Source organism: Grammomys surdaster, unplaced genomic scaffold, assembly GCF_004785775.1.
Source record: "Grammomys surdaster isolate TR1022 unplaced genomic scaffold, NIH_TR_1.0 203, whole genome shotgun sequence".
Taxonomy (NCBI): domain Eukaryota; kingdom Metazoa; phylum Chordata; class Mammalia; order Rodentia; family Muridae; genus Grammomys; species Grammomys surdaster.
The window spans coordinates 5,043,442-5,070,147 of NW_021604648.1; the positions used below are offsets into that span (position 1 = coordinate 5,043,442).

At 43.6% G+C, this 26,706-nt stretch overlaps 1 protein-coding gene across 3 annotated transcripts in view; it reads right to left on the bottom strand.

The window, feature by feature from the left end:
- The window catches only part of Tenm4 (teneurin transmembrane protein 4), a 725,631-nt gene that overhangs the window by 563,666 nt on the left and 135,259 nt on the right, over positions 1-26,706 (bottom strand). The gene's annotated exons all lie outside the window — the stretch shown is intronic.

Below are 26,706 nucleotides of genomic sequence, written 5' to 3' on the forward strand. Positions count from 1 at the left end.
AGCTAGTTAAGCTCCCGAAAAGGGCACTTCAGTAAGAAGCTTCCAGGCCTCAGAAAATGTGACTGAAAGTGATTCTTTATTCAAAGATCCAAGATAGTAACCAAGGGAATAAAAAGGGCCAGTCACATAATACCTAGGGCTCCACTGTCTCGGGAAATGAGGACAAAACTGCAGCTACCAGGAGGCTGCACTGGACTCTGGCCAATGTGGCTGTGGCGTGGCCTTGTTAGAATTCTAAGTTCCCACTTCCTGTCATTCGTTAAAATTAATTGCTATAAATTTTTTATGAGGAGAGAGTAAATAGGCGAAAGGGCCTGTAGAAGTGGCTTAGCCTGCCTTGGTGCAGACCTCACTCCCTCAAGAAGACTTGGCTTGATTAGTCCCTCCCGATCTAGCAAAGTCTCTCTCTGGAATCATTTGCCCACCAATCTGAATTGGAATTGGTCAATTATTACAGTCATCAACATTACAATTATTGCACCCATAGATTGCTTTCTCTTCTAAAGAACCAGAATACACTAAATATTTTTAAAACGTACTACTCTAGCAGTATCGATTTGGATGCAGGCCCCTTCAGCCTTTCTTTGAGAATCTGGAGAAACAGATACAGACATGTCACATATTATGATGGTTTACAAAGCAGGGTCGCAACCACGGATGCTGACTTTAATATGTTTTTAACTTACTAAGAAAGCATTTTCTATAATGGTTATGTAGGTAGGTAATTAATTCCCCACTGATGGATGTATACAATTTTCACTAATTAATATCTCATCCATATTTCTCACGTGGCAGTTTGATTATGTACTTAAGCTACATAAGTTTGAAAATGTGTAAGTGCCTCTCATAAAAGAGTGCATCGTCTCTACCAGCACTGCGAGCATGCCAGCTCCTCTTGCTCTCCTCAATAGTAAACATCAGGATCCTGCTTTATCTTGTCGATGAGGTAGGCACACGATGCCAGATGCCATGGCATCTTAATCTTTGTATCTTCAATGTAAACATGTTTTCCTAGCCTTAGCAAGTGGTTGAGGAATCAACATGCTCTCTGCCCTTTACTCATTTCTAAGTAGGCGCTAGACTCTTTGTACTGGTACAAAAAGATTTGCCATTTGTCTTTCTCTTTATTATTACTGTTGCAGCTGCTGTTGTTGTTAGCTTTTCTCCATCTTGTTCAGTCACATCACTGTCTTCTGATGGTTTCCACCAGAGTCCCAGCAGCTGTTTTGACACTATCCTGCATGTCACACTGGCCCTGAACAATTATTCACCACTGTGTATTAATTCTATCTCCAAATATACCTTAAGTCTGTTCATTTTCTCTCTCCTGAGGACTTCCACAATTCCACCATGCCACCATTGTGTCTCACGTGGATTTTTGCATGACCTCCTACCTACTATGTTCATACAGTCTACTGCAATTCTCTTTCCACAAGTTTGAATATTTTTTTTTTCGAGACAGGGTTTCTCTGTGTAGTCCTGGCTGTCCTAGAACTCACTTTGTATACCAGGCTGGCCTTGAACTCAGAAATCCGCCTGTCTCTGCCTCCCAAGTGCTGGGATTAAGGGCGTGCACCACTACTGCCCGGTCTGAAGAATATTTTTACCTGTGACTGAGTACCCCCAAAGTAAAATCTGAAGCCCAAGGGGCATCCTCGAGCCTCTCAAGTTTCTTTCTAGAAGCTGGAAACAGCACTGCTGAGTGTCCTGTCTGTCTGTCTGTCTGTCTGTCACTTCCCTAGCACTACTGGTCTGTACCATCATACTTGGTTCTTCCAGATTTTAATAATGACCGAAAAAGATGAGGGAAGAAACAAGTTTGTATCAAATGCTAGGTTCTGACTTACAGTAACCATGAGGGACTATCATATTCTTTCTCACACATACAATTCATAGCCTTGGCCCTGGAAACTAGAATCCCAGAACTGGGGGTGCCAGGAAGGCTAGATCGGCATCACAAGCCTTTTGGCAGCTCCAGTGTTTCTCTACCCTCTGTGCCCACATTTAATAAATGTTTCTTCAATGGACTTAATTTTAAGTCAAATGATATAGTAATTACATCAAATTTACCTTCCTCCCTCCCATATTCAAAAATAAATTTGCATGACTGGAATTATTGATTTGATGAGTTTTTCTTTCTATAGAGCAAGACACATATTTATGAACAGTTGCTCTTAGGTTATTTTTCTGAGTTAAATCGGGAGAAGCAGACATAGGGAAGAGAGGCTCGGCTCTCCTCTGGCTGCATCTCCACATCGCTCCTCTGCTCCCCTAGCCTACCTCGTCTTCAGTTCAACATTCAGTCACCAAAATTACTGAAACTCAACTCACTCCACATCCACTCTCCTACGGGGTCCCAGAGATGGAAATAAAAAGTCAGGTGGGGAATTAATTAACTTGGAAGTCCTAGAATTACCTGGGATATGGGCCTCTGAGCACACCTGTGGGGAAAATTCATCTTAATTGAGGGCTAGTCCATTCCCTGGGTGTGGTCCTCTGGACTGGATAAGATGGAGAAAGTGAGCTGAGTTTTAACTTGCCTTCACCATTCTCTGAAAGTGTAGGTATGATATGACTGGTTGCTTCAAACTCCTGCTGCCTTATGGTCCCTGCCATGATGGAACGTACCTTGAACTATGAATTGAAACAAACCCCTGTTCTCTTAAGTTCCATTTTATCACAGCAACAGGAAAAGAAATAAAGTTGTATTGAAACAATAACATATCTGACAAAGTTGGTAAACATAATTATGACTGCAGCCTGAGTTGCCAACAGTATGGTTCAGCCTCTTCCTCTGGTGCCTCTCTTTTTAGGATCCCTTAAGATCCTGCCACCATACTTCCAGGGCAGTACCATTCCTTTTCTCCCTGCTCCCATCTGCCTGAAACTTCCCAAAGCCCAGTGCGTTGCTGGCCAGGGATCTGCCTTTCATAGCTTCAGGCACCAGGTAAAAGCTCTGGCTTTCCTTGTTCAGGCCTGCCTATGATACTACAGGCAACTTGTTCTAGTTGCATGGTCAGAGCAGCCCAAGTGGGCCATGCACTGTCCTAAATGCTCTATAAATATCACTCCATTTAATCTTCATTTACAATTTCATGAGTTAGGTGCTGTTATTTCCTTATTTTACAGATGAAACAAGGATACTGAAAGGCCCACAAAATTGCCTAAAAGTATACAATGAGTAATAGAGCCAAGATTTTGTTTATGTTTATTAGCTTCTTTCTGTTTGTTTCAGACAGGGTCAAATCTATAGCCTGAGAACATGGGACCTTCTTCCTATAGCCTCTCGAATGCTGAGACTGAAGGAGTATGCAACCACACCCCTCTAGGACCAGGATTTAGAACCCAGGCTAATCAGCATTAAAATGCCAATCCAGATGGTGGGGTGATTGCGATAGGGTTAGGCAGGGTCTCAGGAACTCACTGAGTTCCCAAAAGCCTTCCAGTTCCAGTGAGAAGCAAGGATGTGAAGGGGAAATCATAGCTAGATCACAGAGATGTCCTGTGCCAATTTGTGAGGGGTAGGAATGGAATAGAAGGCAGTTGGTCACAGTAATCTCTCTAATGGTATTGAAGATAAAGCACCTGAACCTACCCACCTACCAGGAAGGCAGAGACGTTCTCTGAGTCACCCTTATATCAGGGTGGATGCCAGACCTGAGTGGTTTCATCCCTGATAACTTAGCATAGTAGGGCTGAAGAAGGCATAAACTGAGCCTTCTGGAAGCTTCCATAGTCCTTTACTCAGGAGGCTCCAGGAGTCCCAAGGCTCAAACATATTGTGTGAGATCTGAATGTCCACTCTTCAGATGTAAATGCTTTGAAGAAACATCGTTGATCTAAGCTAAACCTTGCCACCAGATGTCTGAGTGAGGAAGTTCTCCCTGAAGATGATGGGCAGTGATTTCCCAGGTCATCATTGCTGGGGCTTGGATTTTTACCCCCTGGACTTTTGTTGCTGATTAGGGTATCAAAACGTGCTCACTTGAGCTTTCTCCTGGGCATTTTAGAATCAAAGGTCCTGTCCTTTCTCACTCCTTCTCATTTAGATCTCATCTTGTGTGTGTGCTCAGGGTGATGGAAGCAATTTAGGATGAAAAAAAAATGATACTGTAGACAAAAGGTCTTAACCCTCAGCACCAAACAACTCCCCATGGCCTGGCATGGCCAATAATGAAACCTTAGAACATTAACCAGCTTTCCAGGGACTAGCGAGGTCCTCCAGACAGCTGCCCCAGCTTCAGGCACTCCATTGGGATGTCCTACATTCCATCATTTTCAAAGGGAGTTTGCTACAGAAATAATGGCTTTTATTATTTATCTAAAAACACGAGAGGTCTACTAATCATACAAGATATTGTAGGATGCCACCAATCTTTTCAACTAGACCCACAGAACAATAGAACAATAGAACAATTTCTAATTTTAACAATTCAAGCAAGTGAGCCTTGCTTGGAAGAGCAACTTCTCCACCCAGCAATTTCATGCTCACCCTTCCTTTGACATACGGTTGCCAGTCCCCATCTCTGGACCACACATAGAAAGGAACTGGTGACTGAGAAAAACATTAAGATCATGGGCCTCATCAGCATCCAAATAGTAACTTTAAAAAATTACTTATTTTTGAGATTTTAATTGAGGTATGCAATGAAATATGATCATAACCACCTCCTAATTTCCCCTCCAACTCTCCCCATATGCTCCCAACAAGCCCCCGCTCAACTCTCCCCCCAACCCCCCAAGACGATGCCGAGTCTCCAGGAGAGCAGCAAAACATGTGGACTAGGAAGGATGACGTTCAGGCCTCTGATTCTACCAGTGAGAACACAGTCAAGGATTTTGTTTTTGTTTCTGTCTTTAAAAAGATTTATTATTTATTTAATGTATATGAGTGCTCTATCTTCATGTACACCTGCATGCCAGAAGAGGGCATCAGATTATATTTATAGATGATTGTAAGCCACCATGTGATTGCTGGGAATTGAATTCAGGACCTCTGGAAGAGCAAGCACTGCTATTAATCTCTGAGCCATCTCTCCAGCACAGTCAGATGAATGCACAGGGCCCAGTTTGTTCTTGAGCTCCTTGATGGCTGTGGGGAAGACATCCTGAATGGTGGGGTTAGGATGGAGAGAGGCTGAGACAGACATGTCCAGAGCCACAGCTGATCCAGCTGAGGGCTCCTAGCCTAACCCGTCCTCACCTCTTCACAGAGGTCACCATTACTAAGTACCCACCAACCATGCACCTGGTCAGGTGAATTATTACATTAACTTTACATAAATTAACTGAGCTTCAACTTTAATGGTCCTAATGAGCTAGAGACCTTACCACTTCTTCTTCTGACTTAAGAAACTAGTGCTCAGAGAGCTTGCAGGGCTGACCATGGGCCACAGAGACAATCCTGAAAACTGACTATGTGAAGTCTATCCAATGATGTCATTGTGTGACACCATCTCAAGGGCTAGAGACAAAAGTGTTTTCTAACAGGCAAGAAAACAGACTAGCATCACCACTGGCAGACTTGTTATGGACTCCAAATTTCATCCCTTCAGTGGGAAATGCACCAGAGGTGCCTCTTTGTAGTGGGATTCCCTGAGATTCCTGGGGACATAACCACTGCCAGAGACCACCTGGGGCCACGGACAGCTCACACAGTGTATCTGCTGTTTCTACTTCATATTTGCAGTAACCACCACACTAAACCCCTAATGTGGGCTTTACTTCCCTAGTTTAATAGTTGCTATGGAAGCATGGGAGGGTGATATGTTTTCTCAACTACAGGGTGATTAGCCTGAAAGAGAGACAATTGTCTTGATGCTAGGAACCACCTATTACCCTCAAATTCTACACGGCAGCAGTTCACACCTCACAGTCTCTCACCAGAGAGCCTCCCTTGGTTGGTCTCCACATCAGCAAGTGGAGTACCTAGGTCTTCCTAGCTCCTTGAGCTCTGTTTCCGTCCACTAGCTATCTATCCTTCAGCGCTTCTCAGGCTCTCCCAGCTTCGGTCTACTTCTCTCCACTTCTTCCTGCACTTGTAACCCTACATGAAGCCATAGTCATCTCTCCCCTCAACTTCTGGTATGCTCTCATCACAAGTTCTACAGTGCCTTGTGATTTTAGCAAACTGCCTCTTCCAGCCTGTGAGCAGTTCTGTTTCCTGGTGTGTGTGTGTGTGTGTGATTGGTTCACCATCCTTTCTTTCCTCCTACATCTTATCCTTTGTAGCTCTGGACTCTGGCCCTCCCCATGCCTTTTCCTATAAAACAAAAACAAACAGCCAAACTCCCTGGGTCTGTGATGCCCCATGAGGGGCAGAGGAACAGGGGTGAGGAGGATGTCAGTTGTGAGGGATAAAACCAAGATATTTGAGCACTAGATGCTGTTTATCTCAAAAGACCTGTTTGGGCCTAGAGCCTCCACATCCTTCCTCCCACTCAACCCATATGCCTCTGACAGCATCAGCCTCCCTTAGACTGTAGACCAGAAGGCACTGGTCTGATGAAATTGAGTGCCATCCAAGCTGCATGGGGCCCAAGGGAGCACCTCTGCAGCTGCCTCAGGTGTGGAAGCAGATGGGGCTGGGTGGGGGGGGGGGGAGGGGAGGCTGTTGAGTGAGCACCTGGGTCTGGTGGAACCTGGGGTCCTGCAGTGACACAGCAAGGTCTTACCTCTGGAGTCCCACAAACCCCTTTGGCAGATCCTTGAAACATATAGACATTCTTCCCAGAAAAGAAAGAAAAAAACGTTTTAAATGCATAAAATAAAAACCAATCGGATTACAAAGGAAACCAATTATATTGAAATAGTTATCAAAATGTTAAAATGAGAAATTTGTGATTGTTATATTTTTATTTCTTTTCTAAGTCATAACAAGATCTAACAGCTTGTCTAATAACTATCATAACCTTGAGGTAGTGATGAGTGCAAATGATATTTTGAGGCATCTCCAATAACTATAATGGGATACAAAAATATCTGATTCTTCCTGGTAACAAAGTCCCCGAAACTGCTAATGCTATTGTGGTTTATTGCCTATATTTGCAATGGGAGAAAATGCTAACTTTCAGTTATTTTCTTCCCGGCCATACACTCACATTAAGAAGCTCTGATTTAGGGCAGTAACCTCACTTTATAGTGGGAAGAAACTGAGCTCCCAAGGGGGGGGGGGCAGGTCTCTGCACAGGGCTCCACAGCAAGTATAACTTAGCAGACATTAGCATGGGCACCTGCTGCCTCTTCAGCCACACTCTGCCCACTCTGCAGAGCCATGGCCAAGTGAGACTCTCTGAATCCACGACACAGGACAGTCATTTCGTTCTTTCACTTGGTTCCTGGAGTTGAGAAATGGGAATGGCCACTCCCTCCTTAGCAGGCTGCAGTGATGTCAGAATGAGGGTATACATAGGGACGGGGATCTTGGAAAGGTTGGTAAGGTTTCCACAGTGTGTATAGACTCTTTCTTCATAATGGGGTCAGAACTCATAAGCCCACTGTAAGTTAAAAATGTGACTGGGTCAAAAAATGCACTTAAGGGTTTGGGGAAGTGACCATGTTGGTAAAGTGCCAGGGGTGAGACATGAAGACCTGCAGCTCTGATCCTTGGTACCCACATAAAGCCAGACACAGTGGTGTGCATCTGTAAGCCCAGCAACTGGGGGGAGGAGAGGCAGAGACAGGCAGATCCCTGGAGTTCATTGCCAGCCAGGCTAGCCAAATTTATGAGCTCTAGGCTCAGTGAAGAGCCTATCTTAAAAAATAAATAGGAGAACAAAGGAGGAAGATACCCGAAGTAGTTGACCTCTCGTACACACACACACACACACACTCAAAATATGCATACATATGTGCATAGGCCCATGCAAACACACATGTACCATCTGTACATGCACACATACAAATGCACTTAGTACACCTGACTCTACTGACCACTCTAGCCTAGAAACAATGCACTGTGGAGTAGTGGTTGTTTCCCCCTTTGATTGTGTGGCTGACTGCTCCTTGAGTCACTGCCCAGTATCATGGTTTATCCTTAGCCTGTTGAGAAATGAATCCTCACCATTTCAAGAATGTTTTCCACCAATCGTGTCACTCTTGTGCAATCTCAAAATTCTTACTCTGAATAACTGTAAGCTTGGGACTGTGTATCAATAATATGCATAGTTATGTTATCATGAGAAACCAAATCACATGCAGGTCTAGGGATGCCAGCTCACTTCCCCATATAGAGCATGTAGAGGTGAAAGGGGAGGGGAGGGGTAGGGGGAGAGAGAGAAGGGGGTTATAGAGACTGACAAACAAAAGTTCACACCCCTGTGAAGGGGGATGCTGTTTTTTGTCACCTTGACAGAGGCTAGAGTCATCTGGGAAGAGGCACCTCAATTGACCTCCCTCAGATTGTCCTGTGTAGGCAGGTCTACAGGGTATCATCTTGATTAGTGATTGAAGTGGGAGGGTTTAGTTCACTGTGCCACCCCTGAGCAGGTGGCCCTGGGTGGCACATTATGATGTCAAAGAAAAGAAATAACTGAAAGCTGAGCAAGCATGAGCAAGGCAGTAACAGTCTTTTCCCATAATCCCTGCTTGAGTTCCTGCCTCAAGTTCCTGCCTGCTTGTGAACCTGCCTTGGTTTTCTTCAATGATGGGCCATTATCAGGATGTTGAAGCTAAATAACCCATTTTCCCCAAGTTGCATTTGGTTGTAATTTATCATGGCAAACTTAGATAAAGGGGTAACTGCCATTTGATATGGTACACAATGGTGGAGACACCACATGGGAAGACAGCCTGTCATGGGCAAACCGGGCTTTCTAGGAGATAGTGGAAACAGTTATTTTGATAGGATAGTGGTTGCTGTTTTGTTTTGTTTATGCTAAGACAGAATGAATGACCAAAATGTTTTCTGTTTGCTGTCTCTGGGATGTACAAAAATGTGAGTTCTACCATCTCAAGAAGGAGAGGGTAAAACGGGGCAGTGTTTCCAGGCAGGTTGGTTCAATGTCCCTTCCTGCACCCAGGTCCCTAGGGTCAGATGGGACCTATGGAGAGTATGGGTGTCCTCACTAAGGAAACTAGAGCCCCCCACTGCAGCCTTCGATTTTACAGCAGTTCTTTAGCCCTAGTAGCTGGGAAACTCCCCTGTTTTATTAATAACCCTGGATCGTGCTCACGGCACATCAAGGTAAACAGAGACATTTCCAGGGCGTGCAATGCAGGCAGTTCTAACAGATGAAGAAGCAGGCTTCCAAATATAAATAGGAGATAAGATAAATAGACTGGGAGCCAAGCTGGCTTCACACTGGCTTGCAGGCTGTGAGCAACACACTGTGCATCAAGGATTGTGGAACTGGAAGGGATGCTCATGTGGAGGATGGGAAGACTCCTAGAAAAAAGAAGACTTGTCGGGGGTCCTGTTGATCATTTGATATTCAAGAATTCTCACAGGATAGGTTTCCTTATCTGAGAACTCTTAAATTGACAGTAACAGTGTTTTATGCTTTTGTTTTTTGTTTTGTTTTTTAAAGTGTCATACTCTTTCCCATCCAATATCCTTGTCTTGCAGAACTGACTATCTCAGACTTGATCTGAAAGATCCTTCTGAGTCATGCAGTGAGAGCCTGGTTCTGACTCCTCTGTGCAGAAGCAGATGTAAAGCTGCTGGGGACCACAGTTCCTGTGTCCTCATCAACTGCAGCACACACCCAGCAGGATGGCCACTGTTGGTTCTTTTGTCTGCCCTGAAGTCAGCCTGTGAGTCTTAAGAAAGGGCTCTGCCCCACCCACCAATCCTTGCCCAGTACCCAGACCTGGCATGTACACAGGGGTGCTCTATAAACCTCTGTGGTGAGGAACTCAGTCTGTCAATTCCTACCTGCTGTGGAGTATGGAGGCTGCAAATAAACCCTCTGTTAGAAGAGAGCTCAGCAACTCCACCTTGATATCAAGCTAACATGTAAAACTGGTCCCAAGTCTGAGATATAAGAAAGACTTTGGTTTCGAACTTCAAAGAACAGCCAGAACTCTGGTGAGCAAGATACATGCTTTCTTTGAAAGTCGCTCTTATGAACAAATGAAGGAGAGAAGCTAAGTAGTGGCTGAAGATCTGAGGAGGGCCAGGTTCCACCTGGGTACCTCACACACTGCATCTCCATGAGCTTTGAAGAATGTGGGAAACACCTGCCTTATGGGGATTGGAAGAGCAAAGGGTAAGGACCACAGAGTAGAAGGAAGGCTGGAAGCCAGTGCACCTGTCTGCGGGGTTCCTTCTCGCATCCTCTAGGCTCAATGCTTATCCTAGGCATGGAGAGGCAGGAGTGGGCTTTGAATAAATTATTTCCCCAACTCGAAACCTCCAGGACAGACACTGCCTGAGAATCCATACAATAGAAACCATTTTGGCTGCTCTGTGCACACAGGGCATTTGGAACTTATAGTGGGCCCAGACTCTGCATCTCACAATGACTATTACACTGAATTCCCATACTTCCAAAGTGGATTAGGCAAGGGTCTTGAGTCAGAGGAGTCAGAGAAACCAAAATCCCGAGTCCACCAAAACCCTCTGATTCTGCTTCTCTGCTCAGGCTGACAGGTCTCCAGTGGTCATGGGATACAGGCCAGCTGTACAATAGTGTGCCCAACATGTTACATGCTGGTTTCCTGGGCTTTCTGCCACTCTCATCTCAAAGCTCTTGGGGCCTGAGTATGAGAGACAAGTAACAGAAAGATGAACAGAGACAGACAAATACAGTGAATGTGCTATTTATTTCCTGGGACCTTGCTTCTGTTGTATCTTGTTAATCCTATGCTGTGGGTTGAATTGATGCTTTACAAGCCCACAATATACAGTTTTATGAGCCCATAAAAATCTTCAGAGTGGAATCAAATTCACCTGCTACTCTCTGGTTTGAGGACTACATCCCCTCAAGCTTCTCCTCCGAGTTCTTTGGCCGAATCCTCTCCAGTGAGCCCTGCAGTCTTGATGCAAATCATACACACATGCACACACTGCTGCCAGGCTTGCCTCTGCACCTTCGCTCATGTGGACAGTTTCTCTTCTGGAGTAACCCAGATGCTTCCGTGTCTCCTTTACCCTTGTCCACATGTGGGCAGCATCCCTGTCATTTAAGCCCCTGTTCCCTTTCCCCTTCTCAGAGTTGCCCAGTGCTTTGGGAAGTGGCTTCTAGTTTTTTATTCTGCCTCATTAGTTAAGAGTGTCTCTATATATGCATCTGCTCACATATGTACATAATAACAGTAACTAAAAACAGGCATGAAATACTATGTGTCTGATATTATTGCAACTGCTGTATGTTAGATTATTTAATACTTTATATATTAGTTTAATTAATACCTTAAATATATTATCTTATTTAATGCTCTATAAGTATTAATATATTTTACAAATCTAATATACAACCTCCCTATGAAGTATGGTCTATTATATTCCTTTTTGTTCATTTATTTGAGGTGGATACACACTAATAAAGCACTTGTGTGAAAATCAGAGGGCAACTTACAAGAGTTAGTTAGTTCTCTCCTTTTGGCATGTGGGTCCTGGGAATCAATTTCAGGCCCTCAGGCTTGATGCCTTTAACTGCTGAGCAATCTCTACATCCCTATAGTCTCACTATTTTATAATGAAAAAAACAAATTACAGAGAGGCCAAGGAATACACCCAATCAAGGTGGAGCAAGTGCAGGGCTTACGGTTCAATCTAGGCCATATTGTTAGAGAAATTTTTTAAGCACTGACCAATAAAATAGCACATCTGAATGCAACCAGGCAAGCACCAAGCACCAAGCACCCAGTATCCATTAGGATGTTTCCAACATCCTTCCATAGAAGGCTACCACTCATCATGGGGAGACCCAAAACACAATGAGTACTTGGCAGAATGTGCCCCAGCCTTGCCAACCCTGCCCTAAGCATGACTTTAAGTGGGCTGCTCCCTTCACTTAATGATATGCCCAGTTTCTAAGCCACAGCACCCTCATAGTAGGGAGCTGTGTGCTTTGTTAACATCAGGGCTGGCTACCCACTTATTTCCGGAAGCCTCCTCCTTAGTGGGTGTTGGAAAGCATCAGACTATATGGCTAGTGATATGACCTAGAGTCAAAAGACCAAGAAGCAGGATTGAGACTACTTCTCTGACTTCGAATGTTTTTATTATCCTTAACTCCACATTCATGCATACAGTATTAACTTCCCTCCTATCACACAGTGGGGTTTCTAGCATTTTAGAAAGTGGTTCCCAAGCCAAGCGAAACAAAGTCATTCATCTGTTTACATTCCCAGACCCGTGAACAGGGACCAGCGTTCCAGACAAAGAAAACTCTCACTGATACTTTGGAAGTTACTGACCCATTTCTTCATTCTCCAGTTCTTCACAACAAAGTAAAGAAAATCTCACAAAGACTAGATTCCCCTCCACACCAGAGTATAGTCCATGTAATGCTGCCCAAAAGGGTAATGCTCTGCTAAATTCTATAGTCGCTTCCAGTGCTGGCTAGTAATGGACACCGGAAAGCTAGAGAACTTGTCTGGGCTCTCGGTACATTTGCTGATAGCTCTTTCAGAGAGTTTCATCCCTGCTGGAATCAAGGCTCAGAAAATAAGACTCCTAACAATTTTCCTTTGACTTTGTTTCATATAATCCCCCCTTTGTCCATTTCATGCTCTTCTCCAAATGTGTTAGATCCCAGTAGGCTATTGTCCTTCATGAATGATGGCTTCAGGCTCTACAGATGACCTGCCATCCATCATCAAGGAGCTCCAACTGCAACAACAGAGGTGCTCTGTGTCTCTCAGCAAGCAGGAAGAAGAGTGGCCTTGCCTGGGACCTGCCTCCTCATATCCTGGGAGGGATACTAAGAATGCTGGAATTGCTGGAGCAGGGAACAGAGGGAGAGACATATTACTTTTACAAGAAGCCCTTCTAGTCTGTGCACGCTGTTTGTGTAGTCCTTTGCCAGATGGCCAATCCCCACTTGCATCCATCTGGCACCTGCTCCCTGAACCTGGCTCCACCATGCCATCCATCTCCCTCCTGAGCTCAAGGATCTAATGAGATATTTTCACCAATATTGCGCTGCAAACAAGAAATGGGCAGAGTGCTTAAGGAGGGGCTCGATTCATGTCAGGAAGACTTTCAAATCTGCCTTTGCCACTTTCAGGCTCTAACCTTACAAGGTAGGCTTACTAACCCAATCCAAGCCTCAGTTTCCTTTCTATCCTAGTTCTAGGAGCAATGCCTGCCTTGCAATGGCATCATAAAACTCAGATGGGTAAGGAGGCAATGGATATAACTGTTGACTCTCCATTTCTGAGTTCTGCATCTTGGAACTCAATCGGGTCTGAAAACATTTGTGGGGGGTGGGTGGGGGTGGGGCGTGGGGGGTGGTAAGGGGAATCATGTCTATACTAAACATGTACAGACTGCTTTTAATTCTTGCTAACTCCTAAACCATCCATCTAACACCTATTTACGCAGAATTTACATTGGGTATTGGAAGTCATCTGTAGAAGATTTTAGTTAAGTACAAAGATTAGCACAGATTATGTGTAAATACAGCAGCATTGTACTTAGGAGACTTGAGTGTCTATGGACTTTGACATCCTCAAGGGGAATCTGAAACCAATCTCCTATATCTGCTGTTTGACAGCTCTAATCACCAAGCACAGTACTTGGCAAGTAAAATATATTTAATAAGGGCTACTATTGTTTTGAAAAAAATACTACAAAATATTAATAAAGACTATATTTTTCATAAAGCTGTAAAACTGACAGTAGTAGAGAAAAACAACTTATCTGCAGTGTTGGGTCTCCCTTAACCTCCGAAGCTTCCTGGTACCTGTTCCATACTGCTCCAGTACACCCCGAATCAAGCAGAGATGCTGGCTCTGGCACGCCATGCATGACCTCATCAGATCCAGCCAACTTTTCTAAGCCTCAGCTCCTTCCATGTCAGAGTGAGATAAGTGAGATTTACTCCCAGGTTTGTAGAGTTGGGTAGAAATGGAGGCAAATGTTAGAACTGTTTATTGTGCATATAGAACAGGTGAAGGTTAGCTTGTCACATCAGTTCATACTCATTAGATAAGTAGTGGGAATCCACCTCATTGGACAAGGTCTGGGAAGAATTTTGAAAAACAAGAAGAGGAGGAAAAAAGGATACCTAGAACCTGGTCTATAGTCTCACAAAGAATATGGTGCACACCATGATCTTCAGTCCAAGTCACAAAATCTAGCCACTTAGAAAGCTTCTAACAACATTGGAAACCTTCCTCCTACTCAGAGATTCTGATGGAATTGGTCTTAGGTGAAGCCCTCTTATCAGCATTTCACAAACCTTGTTAGGTGACCCTAACATGGATGAAGAAGGACTAGTCTAATTGTAGATTGGTATGATCTACACACAGTTGCTTCTAATAACATGTGCTCTGGGCTCCAAACATATTTCACCAAATGTGAATCATGGTCACAGACTAATGTAATGGTTTTGTCACCTCAGCTATATACTAGGGTGGGAAGAGAGCTCACCAGAGCAAATCTGTGAGAGAGACATTCTGCACTTTTATTGCATGACCCCAGATGAAGACAAAGACACAGTAAGTAGGCAGGAACTGTAGTGTATCAGAGAGATAGGATGCTGAAAGGAGCTGAGCTGATTCCCAGAAGGCCTTTCTTCTATTTTGTCAAGCCCTGCCCCTCTATTCCTATGTCTTGGCAGGGTCTCTGTTCCAAGGTATTTATCCTTGAAGATGAACAAGCCTCCTTTGTGGAAGAGTGATCATAGTTTGCATCATTATGTGGCCTCTAGAAGGTTTCTTTGCTTCCCAATCAGTTGGTGACACAGTTCTTCCAGAGAACCCAGACGTTTGTAGTGTCTCATAGGCTTGATTGCTCAGGTATTGGGGTAAGGTGAAAGGAAGCATGGATTTGCTCTGTCCGTGGTGCTGAACAAAGCCTGCCCTAGAGAACTCTGTTGCTCAAGGTACTGCCAGAATTTAAGCTGCATCCATCCATATCCCATGGGAGCTTGTTAAAAATGAAGAATCAGGGACCCCATCTCAGACCTGATGAGTCAGAACCTGCCATTTGCCAACACCTAGATGATGTGTGTGCCCATTAAAGTCTGAAATGCAGGGTTTTGCAGCAGGAAGCTGCATCCCTTTCATGAGCCATGAAATGAACCTAATGCATCAGAAGGATCATTTTGAAGGGTTCAAAAAATGAAATCGGTTTGAAAAGGATTAAAAATGTCATAGTTCATCCCAGATGGCAACGGAAAGCTTTATTCTTACATTGGGTTATAAGCAGGACTTAAGGTAGTCATTACTAGGAGCTGCGTTTTAAACAATGCCTGAATCTACTATTTTTCTTAAGACCAGACACTGGTGATTCTTATCCAGTATCTCTCAGGACTCTGACCAGGTAGGAAAACAGATAGCCTGAGAAAAGAAGATTACAGCACAACACAGCAAGAATGGAAGAGTGACCCTGCGGCTCCTGGAGAGGCACGCAGCTGAAAGTCCCTCAGAACAGAACAATTCACAAGGCCGGCTTTTGATGTCATTCAACAGCTATTGCAAGAGAAGCAATAGCCAACAGTGGACAACAGCATCAAGGAAAAGCAAGCATACTTGCTGAGGCAGAGGGGACTTCATCTATCATTGTCCATAGAACGATTTGAAAGTGCTCTTGGATTTTCTTTCTGGATCAATGGCATTCTGTAACATTTTACCCCACCCCGAGAACAAATATGGCAGTGATTATATTTCTCACAGTGAGCAGCAGGTTTTCTGTACTGGAGGGCTCTTTGTTGTTTCTGATGGTTTGTTGTCATTTGTCCCAGGAGGAATTTGGGGCAATGTGGTTTATGGTCAATACTCAGGGTGATTTGCTCTGCACTGCTTCTAAGGTTTCTCTCCACTTACTATCCACCTTTCCCTGTGAAATGGAGAGGCAGAGCTCCAGAGAACTTTGGAAAGACATAGATGAAGGCCTCTTTATAATGCACAAAGACACTTTGTTCACTTCGAAGGATGACAGAACCAAATGTCAAGAGTAGAAGTGACACTGTGATTTTTCTTTCTTTCAGGACTGGGCAATGAGAGTTATTAACCTTTGGCCACATGTCGGCTGTTTCACTCACACAACAGTGTCCTACATTCCATTTTGCCTACGAAATTGATGTCTAATGGGAGGTGATAAAAATGACTCTTGAAATAATTTTCTTCCAGGCTAGTAGAGTTTATAAAACACTGAGCTTAGTATCTCTCCACTTTGGTAAGTTCTGCATGGAAGGAGTGGAACAGGACACACACACACACACACACACACACACACACACACACACTCAGAGATGGGAGGAGAAGAGAAGAAGAGGGGGAGAGAGAGATAGTCAAAATCAAGGAATATATTAATTCTTTTCTTATGGGGATGGAAAGAGGTTTGAGACAGGGTCTCTCCATATAGCCCTGGCTGTCCTGAAACTTACTAGGTAGACCAGGCTGGTCTTGAACTTGAAGCAATCTGTCTGCGTCTATGTCCCAAGTGCTGGGATTAAAGGTATAGGGCAGCTTATCTGGCTCAACACAACTTCTTGTAGCTGGTCTTGGGTCTGTCTTACAAAACAAGACCAGAAACTCCTCCAAAAATAAGTTCCTATGAAGTCCACCTGGACAGTTTCCCCTTGTATTTTAAATAAATAAATGATCAAAGGACAACTTAATAAAAATACATTTTCTTATACATAGTATCTCATTTTCTAGAGTCATCTTGAGTACCTCATGATATTAAAGTGATTGGCATGGCTTAACATGGCAGGGAGTGGCTAACTCCTACCAGAAACTCAATGATCCAGGGCCTTCATAACTTTATCTCATTTAACAGAAACAACAAACAATGTGCTAAGTGCTACAATTTCTATTTTCTGAGATGGGAGGTGGTGGTGAGAAGAGAAGCACAGAGAAGTCTAGTGGCCTACCTCAGAGCACACAGCTCATCAAAATGATGCAAGAAGAATCTAAACAATAGCATGTGTGACCATGAATTGTCAATCAAGTTGTCCAGGGGTCAACCTGCTCAATGGCCTTTCAATTGCAAGTTCTAAGAGCCCTTGTGTGTCACAGTGGCCTTTCCTGAGGCTTCTTGTTATTCTCCCTCCCTCCTGATTTTATTTATCTGAGTCCTTCTGCACTAAAGCTGCCTGACATTTCCCCTTCGTGTTGTCCTGTCTGGGTGCATGCTCAGTCACAGAAAGGAGTCTTCTGAAAGCTTTTCATGCTGGCCCAAATGACACCTGTTTCCCTCCTATTTAATCAACCACTCTGGAAAACAAACAAACAAAACAAAACAAAACACCCCAAACAAACAAAAACCAAAGAACAACAAACAAGCAAACACACAAAAAACCCAACCAAAACTACACTGCTCCCACAGTGGGTAAGGCTCTGTAAGATTCATCTGTGAGGCTGAATTTCCTCAATAGCATAGTTTAAGCATTCTGAAACTGGTTAATTCTTGGAGGGAAATGGTCCTATCTGAGAAATGATAGTTTAAAAACCCTGATCTGAATACCAAGACAGTTGATTTTACACAGTAATACTTTCCTCCAGGCCTTTGGTGTTCCACAAATTGTGAATAAGGGGGTTACAAAACTGTACCAAGCCATCATCTCAAACCATGTATTTATTTACCAGCAAAAACACAAATTCCCTGTAAATTCTAACAAGAACATCAGCTGGAAGGAGATTCCTTTCGGCTCACTGCCAGATCTTGCCCTACAATAGTGGCTCTGCTTGTTAGTTAGTAAGCTTTACCCAAAGTCATGCTAGTAAATATTTAACTAGTGCCCCCCACCCATGACAGAGAAGCAAATAAGTCAATAAATAAACAGCACTGATTTGCAGAGTTTGCTATTCCTGTGGTATAAATAGTCCCACCATAGCTAGCTTCAGGCAAATGGTCGAGTCATCACAGGGGAGCTGGGAAGACAGGAGCAGAAGTGGCCATCTTGCTGTGTGTACCACCATGATAAAACAGACTTGTGACTTCAGGAGAACAGGGTAATAGAATAAAGGAAACGGGAAGTGGTGATTGTCAAGCGCTTTCTTTTTGTTTTTAACATAATTTATTTACAAGTAAGCTCATGTCCTTTAATTTTTAATCATAACTGTGTTTAATAACTAGCTTACACAAATCCCTTAATAATTAACGATGCATTGATGCATTCTCGTTAGCCAGCATGGAAGGTGCAGACCTTCATGGGGCCTTTAGTACCCTAGGGATGGAGGTAGACTAGCTGATGCTGGATGGCTGCTTATCACAGAGATTATCACAGAAGTCTCTGAGCCCATAGTGTCAAAGCATCAGCCACTGCTATGTCTGCAATCTTACTGTCCTAAAGAAGCTTAGTAGCATGTCATGGCCTCCTATGTGTCCGTAATAGTATTAAGACCTGTATATGCATTAACTCAGTATCTTGACCAAAACTACAGAGGTAGATTTGAAAATGGGATACTATTCCCATTTTACGGGTTGAGATACTAAGGCTTAGAAACATTAAACACCTTGCCTAGAATCAGAGAAATGTAAGTAGGTTTGTGGAAAGGCTTGCCTTCTAAACCTGTTTCCTTTAACAAGCATATTACTCTGACATAATAAGCCATACACTATTTCTACTATTCATTGCCCTTCCAGACAAACTCATCTGGAAAACTGAAAAAAAAAAGTTTGTTCACAGTTGAAGATTTGAACAGTACTGCTTAGCCTATGAGATCTAGAAATTAAACAGCCTGGAGCATATAAAGAAAGTCTTGAAATGAGTAGCACACTCCATTTTAGTCTTTTGGTTTGATAATCAACAATAAAAGCAATTAAATTATTAAGACTTAACTTAGGTTTTTCTACATAAGATAATTACTACTGCAGGGGAAAGCATCGAAATGTGCACAACTTAACCTTCTTCCACTAGCAGGCAGTGTGTAGTACACAAATAAGATGTCCAGCAAGACATGAGCTAGTGTGAAGGCTTGAGTATCCTGCTGACTGACAGCTTTTTCTTTGCTTTATCTGGAGGAGAGCAAGGGGTGAGCTACATCTCTACGGTAGACAGCTAAAATGGATCTGAAAACATTCCTGCATCACACAGACACAAGGAACACATACCAGCCCCTTCACTCTGTGTCATGCCTCCAGACACTACAATAATCCACTGCAAAGCCAACTCGGCCCCATCGTAAAGTTCTTGCCATCCTGAATCTTTGTCCAGAGTCTCCTAGGAAACAGCAAGTGATCTTGTCTGTGTTTTAGCAGATGTTTTTACCAATTTGCTAAATGCTCCATCCATGGTTGGTGGGCCTGTGGTCTAACTCTCATCTCATATGGTTCACCACCTACCTTCTACAGTGGAAGATCCTGCTTGGCAGGCAGATCACAATCACAGCATAGCAGGTAAAGAAAGCTCAAAGCATGCAGGAAGGACACGGACCACTTCTGCAGTGTCCAGGAGGAGAGCCAGCCAAGACCATAACCAAATGCAAGCATTTGCACTCAGTGTTTACCTGCAAAAGTCTTTGTTATCAACTTCAGCAAGATCCCTGGGCCATGTGGATTGGTGGCTTTTTCATCATACCTCCGTACCATAGACAGGCTGGAAAGAGACGCATGATGCAAACTGCCTAAATTGTAGGCAATGCTTCTGTTGCAACAAACACAAGGCGGACTATCTGGCTCCTGGCTGGGTGGGGGGATGTCTCACTTCGAAATCATTCAAAATAATGGAAAGGAGCGCTGTGGTAATGTTTTCGGCATGAATGACATCACAGGTCAGGTTTTTTTTTCTCCCAGTCGTCATAAGCAGCAATTCAAAGTGTCTATTGCAACTCCACTTCTTGGATGCTAAACAAGCCTCAGACATTTGGGAAGCTTGCACTGCCAATAAATCGTACAGTCGTGATTTAAAGCCCTATCTGCTTATGCTGAGAATGCTTATTCTAGCTACACTTCAGCTCTTGCCTATAACAGAATGGAAAAAAAATAATCATCACTAAGCGCTTATTTGGTACCAATAATAATGATGAAGATAATGGCAAAGATGAAAATAGCTGACATTTTTGTATATGCCAGGTAGTGATAAAACTCAGGTTCCAAATCCTGCTAAAACCTTTCACTTCGGAGGTGAGAAGCCTGGGGCTCAAAGAGCTTATGTGACCTCCCCCAAAGCTGTGGGGCTAAGAAACTTAGCTGACTTCACAGGAATACTTCTCTTAGCTACTTCTTACCAATTATGGAATAATAATAGAAAGTGCTATCTATTCTCATATGGGGAAACTGAGGTCCTGGAAGTCAAGAGACTTCTTCAGAGATTCCTGGTTGTTCATGTCAAGTATTATCTAGTGGTTCTCATGTTTCAAGAATAATCTAACTTGGGAGAAAGCGTGTCACTTGATCTCTGTATAACATCAGGTAAGTCCCTTATTCTCTACACCTTGTTTTACTCTCGAGAACAGTGAGGGACTCTAACAGAAGCCCTATTCAAGCTTTGCTGCATAGGAGCCTGGCTGCCTCTAAGAGCTGCGAGGGACTCTCTCAGCTTAGCTCAGAGAAGTGCTGCCTTCAATTCCACACTCTGTTATTCCTACTGCCCTGCCTGTTCTGTCTCCAGGCAAATAAACAGTCCCAAACGCTTCCCAAGTCTCTGCTTAATGCATCTTCTCAGTGTGATCTCATTTATGAATCTGTAGAAAGGGTTTATCGCAATGCTGTTGATGGTTTGATGTCCCAAATGATTTATCAGAGAAAGTGCTGTAAAGGAACAGAAAGCCACCCGAGAGGAGGAAGGGAATTAACCACCCAATTTCAGCCGACAAGAACCATGACAGCCATAGCAGAGAGGAAACAGACAATCTGTTAGAGTTCAAACCACTTGTCACCAAGCTCCTGTGATGACTTTCTCCACAAACAGGGAATGATAAGATGGACAATTTGGGACACATTGAAGTAGTCGGCAGAAACTCACAAAGCTTGTTGTCTCAGAGAATCAAAGGCCTGTGAGGTTTGAGTGCCCTGTGTCTCAGGACTATCTCCATCTTGGCTAGGAGGTGTTTGTACAGACATCATGTGAATTACAGTTTGGCCTTCCTCCTACTGCGCTGTAGGAAGGTCAGGCAATGGGAGTAAGGGCAAAGAGCAAATGAGCCTGCAGTTAAGGATATTCTGGACTGTGTCTCAAATGGGACTCCATGGGCCTGGAATCCACGTGAAGTCAGGGTCACATGGACTTTCTAGCAAGGGAATTGATAAAAACCATAGGTCTCAGGTTCTTGGCAGCCCTGTTTCACTTCATCGTTCCTTCTCCAAATCACCTCAGGCTAACCCTTTCTCATTTCTCCTCTCCCACACCCTTACATCTTAGCACCTGCTGATTCTCTGCCCAGATAGCCCTATGATGCTCTCAGAGATTCAATCCTCTCTCTCTCTTGGATTTGCCCAGTGCTTCCTAACTGGGAAGTATCTTCTTCCCTCAGAGCTGGGTTCCTCTATATGTCTGTTCCAAGCATATAGGTGAGATTTGGGTTAGCCTGGGCTTTACCTGATGCCTTATTGTTGGTGTCTTTAATGTTCAAATGTTTGAATAAAGGACTCTGTGTAAGCACTTTGCACTGGGCCCCACCAAGTACATATCTGGCCTTATTCCCACCCCTTCACTCTGTTTTCCTTGTACCTTACAGGTTCCTATACTACACAGCTCGCAGTGCTTCTGCTATTTGATTCCTTTACTCTGCCTAAATTACCAAAAAAGGAGAGTATTTAAACAGTGAAAAGGGGTGTAAAACTCTTCCCAACACTCTATGACCACATGTAGATAAGAAAGAAAAGGACAGGATAGTTATCAAAGTTGTGTGATGAATTAGCTTATTTCTCTCAGCAGTCAGACCTCAGTTGTAGCTCAGTGTGTCCTAGGAGGCCATTGGAACTAGGAGATGTCACTTTTCTCACAACTCCATGCTTATAAGGTGAAACTGCCCTCTGTAGCAACATATGCATTCTGTTTTAGGATTTACTTATTTTTGTGTGCATTGGCATTTAGTCTGCATTTTCAGTCCGTGTAAGGGAATCAGATTCCCAAGAACTGGAGCTACAGACAGTTGTGAGCTGCCACTTGGGTGAGGCATCTCTCCAGCCCCCAGTATATGTATTCTTAATATTTATGTGAGTGTGTGACTGTGACTGTGACTGTGTGTGTGTGTGTGTGTGTGTGTGAGAGAGAGAGAGAGAGAGAGAGAGAGAGAGAGAGAGAGAGAGAGAGAGAGAGAGAGAGAGAGAGATTGTTATGTATGTTACTTTGCATTCCAGGCTAGCTGGCTCATGAGCTTGTGGGAAATTCTGTTGTCTCTGCCTCTCATCATGTGGCAGGAGCTCTGGGATTACAGACGCATGACCCATCGCTTTTGTGGGTTGCAGGACTTGGACTCAGGTATCAGACTTGCACAGAGAGGGCTTTTTCCCACAGAACCCTTTCCTCATACTCTCTTAACATCCTTAAAAGGGAAAAGAACTAGACTCTTCCTTGAGAATCCTTATCCAGTGGGCCTTATAAAACTTGAATTAATTCAATCTGGCCTCTATATTTCCTCAATGTCTTCCATTCATATCGTCATGGGGTGAGGACTACAAAGATAAGCTCCATGGTTCACACTGGATTCTCTGATGGACACAAGACCCACAAAGGTTTGAGATGCACTGGGCTCTAGTGAAAGGTGCTCACTTTCCCATCATGACAAATAACCAGGGCTAATGGAATACCCATAAAGTTCTGACCTATACACCAAGGTGCAATATGGAGAACCTAATCTCATGGAATTACACAATCCTGAAGCTCTTCTCGACCTCCTTTCTTTCTTATCTCCTGTCCGAGAAGGCCTAATACAAGACTTGGTATGTCATCAGCATATGAGAACAGCAGTCAGACAGCTGTATGAACGAACAAATGAACATGTGACTCAGAGCAGTTCATCTGGTTCACTTTCCACCTGGCTGGAGATGGAGCTGTTGTTCAGAAACACTGGCCTCCTTTCTAGTTACAGATCTGGTGAGAACTGCGTAGGTCTGGGGGCTCATCAGGGGTTCCTGTGGGCACACCTGGATCTAGTCTGGAGTGGCAGTGAAAGTATTTGTGGATACCACTGACACTTATAATCTGTTGGCTCAATACAGATTATTCTCCCCAGTGTGAGTAGACCTGATGCTGTTAAGCCCTCATTCAATCAACAGAAGATTATGAAAGGAAAGATCACTGTTTCCCAAGGAAGGCATAGAGGTGTTGCTCTGTCTCCAGATGTAGAAATGAGGCCTGGAATTCTAGGCATAGATTTACATCTGTGCAATTTCAAATAAATTCATATGCATATTAGCTATACAGATAGATACACTACAAACTTATATATCCATAGAAACAGATAGATGGACAAATGTGCCCTAGTGATTCTGTTCCTATATGGACCCTACACAGAGCCTGAGAACTCTTAAATATCCCAAGTGACAGTACTGCTCTCTCCAGAGGCCATGTCCACTGTAAGTATACACAATGAGCACACTTGGTACCTGAAATGGATTCTCAAGGAGCAATTTGAGTGTGAAGAATCATCTGCTTAGCTTTCTGAAGATGAAATGGGATTCAGAGGGGGCATTCTTATAAGAAACCCCCATGCCTTCAGTTGCTTCAGAGAATCCTGACAGACACAAACCAGCACATGGCTGGGGGTGAGCTCATGCTTCTCTGCCATCTGTAACATACAAATCAATGGTTGGGATGCTCCAAAGTTGGCTAGAGAATGAGGGAGAGGAGTGGAATATCAAACAGAGAGTATGGCTGTGGTAGCTTTAACTTGGCTGTGATCCATCACTGAGAAGGGAGTGGTACCCAAACTAAGAATGGGGTGGGGTTCCAATCTCCAAACCTATAATGACCTTTCCAGACAGCTATCACCTATGAGAAACCTATCACCTTTTCCTCTTGAAGACACTCAGGCGAGGGAGTGACTGTATCACTTTGTGGACTCTCAGACGAGGGAAGTTTCCACTTTGGAATCATGCCTGACAGCCATCTGAATGAAAAGGCCACATATTTCCCTCTTCAACTGGACTCCTCTTTGTTCTGTGATTGTTGGTTTTATGTTAACTTGATGCAAGCTAGAGTCATCTGAAAGGAAGGAACTTCAATTTGAGAAAATGCCTCCATAAGATCTGGCTATACGACATTTTCTTAATTGGTGATTAGTGAGGTTAGAGTGGACAGCATCACATTGTGGGTATTGGCATCCTTGTGTGGTAGTACTGGATTCTATAAGAAAGCAGGCTGTGCAAACTACTAAGGAGTAAGCCAGCAAGCAGCACACCTCCATGGCCTCTGTAACAGCTCCTGTTTCCAGGTTCCTGCTCTGTTCATCTGTGGAGATATTATGGTCCTCACTTTCCAGTTCACGGGGTCAAAGATATGGAGAAGGCTCTGAATTGCTCCTGAATCTCTGATAACAACCACCTCTACACACACTCCTGCCAGCCTCAAGGGAGCACGAGGCTCCAGCTCCACTAAAGATTTTCACACAGGTGGGAGGGTGGCGAGGTGCATTGTGAAAAATCAGGAAACCAGATCACTTTGTGAACTCATTAAACATGTGCCTGTGCGCATCTCAGTGTGTTTTTCTTATTCCTGCTTTCGGCTGGGTGCCTATTATTAACCACCACTCTCAAATGGAAACCATGTGCCCCATCCCAAGAACATATTGTGGGAGAAGAGACTTCCTAATATAGTGAGTGCCATCAACAAGTTCTCCATAAGTCCCACTGCTCTAAAGTAGAACCTGGCTCCAAACCTGCCTTGTACTCCCCTGCCTGTAGACTGAAGTAGAAGCTCCAACTAGGCAGAGAAGAGCTCTGAAGATCCCCTTTCTCCTCAGTCTCCATCTCTCCTAGACCCTACCTTGTCTAACTAGGCCATTCAAGCTTAACTCATAACCTCTTCATTATGGTGACTCTGCCTATAGCCAGCACTAACCAATGTCTCCAGGTCTGTATCTTTAGCCCACGAGTGTCCAGCCAGCTCTCAAGACTTTTGCCAAAGGCTAACTGACTTCCCAAGTCCATCACGACTCCAAAGAAATCTCCTTCTCTTCTGAAATCTCATGGCTCCACGCTCATCTTTGTTTTACAACACTAACTGTTTGGTGTGATTAAAACCTTCACATTCTTGTCTATTTTGAGTCCCCATTTTCTGCCTGTTCACTGGTTGGTCCAGGTCTGCTTCTGTAGCAGAAGGTACAGACCATAGTGAGACATAGAACAAGCTCTTCCTCAGCAGAATTGCAGCATCCTATCTAAGGACTATGTGGCTTTGGACCCACACTAGCCTCTGTCTGCTTCTGCTGCGTCTCCTCATTCCACTCTCACCTTAGGAGAGAACCAGGTCTATTCATATCCATCCCTATGTCCCAGGACCAGCAATATTGTAGATATTAGTATAAGACTACCACTAAGTTAGAAAACTATTTAATAAATTAGAAATAAAGAGGAAAAACCCAGGGCCATATATTCCAGAAGGCCACCATCCTTGCCTTGTTCAGTTTTCTTGCCCTGTCGAATGTTCCATCAAAGCAAATGTTTAATAATTCATATGAACTACTCAGAACTGAATCACACATAAGTCCTAGTTCTTAAAACAAAACATTAATCTTCCCAAACACTCTGGCATGCTCCTCAAGTCTTAGCAAAATGAGGTTGTATAAGTCAGCCAGGGCATAAAGCAACAAGACTATGTCGACAGTTTTAAGTGCCAAAGAAATAGATAATTTTAATGGGTCCTGTATTTCTACAGATATAAAATCCTCTGATTGAGACAGAGAAAGACTGAGGCTTCCACTGCCAGATGACAGTGAAGTTTAATTTGAATCAATGAGGGAGGCATTTAAGCCAGTTTCCTTTCAGTGTGCTCCTTCCCACTAAATGAAAGTTTAAGGCCAATAGCAAAAGTGCATTCTAAAAGAATGTTTTATGATTTAACAATTCCCCTATCACCACCATCACCACAAAATGCTCTATGACACTTATCCATATTTATTATTTTATTGAATTTAAGTCCATTTCAGTGTAAAGTTCACAGTGCCTAGAGAGTAATCTGTTAACAGCTTCCAAGTCCCCATTTTACAGTTAAGAAAACTGAACCCTAATGAATTAATTGTCCATTTTTCGCAAGCTCATTCAACTATCTGGTCAGAGCCAGGGTAGAATTAGAACCCAGATTAAAAAATAAAAACAAAACTTCCTAGTTTTGTGACCTTTGGATAAAAACAAATCAACTAAAGAAATTAAGAGAATATTAATAGCAAAAACCCAGCCTGAGGAAATGGATCAAAGCCCAGCCACCTCAGTCCTAGCAGCCAATGCCTCTCTCTGTGCCTGTTCCCAAAGACATACCACTGGCTGGCATAGGAAACTAAAATGTCAAGGCTCTGCACTGGGGCTTGAGGTTCTGCCTTGTAAATTGTTGAGGAAAGTGTTTCCAAGACATAATTCAGAGAGTGAATGCTTCAAGGGATGACAGTCCCATAGGATACTTAGCCTCTCTACCATGCCAAGAGGCACCTGGGTCCCTAAGCATGCTGACATTGCCGGAAAGAATCTCCCTCTCCCTCTCCCTCTCC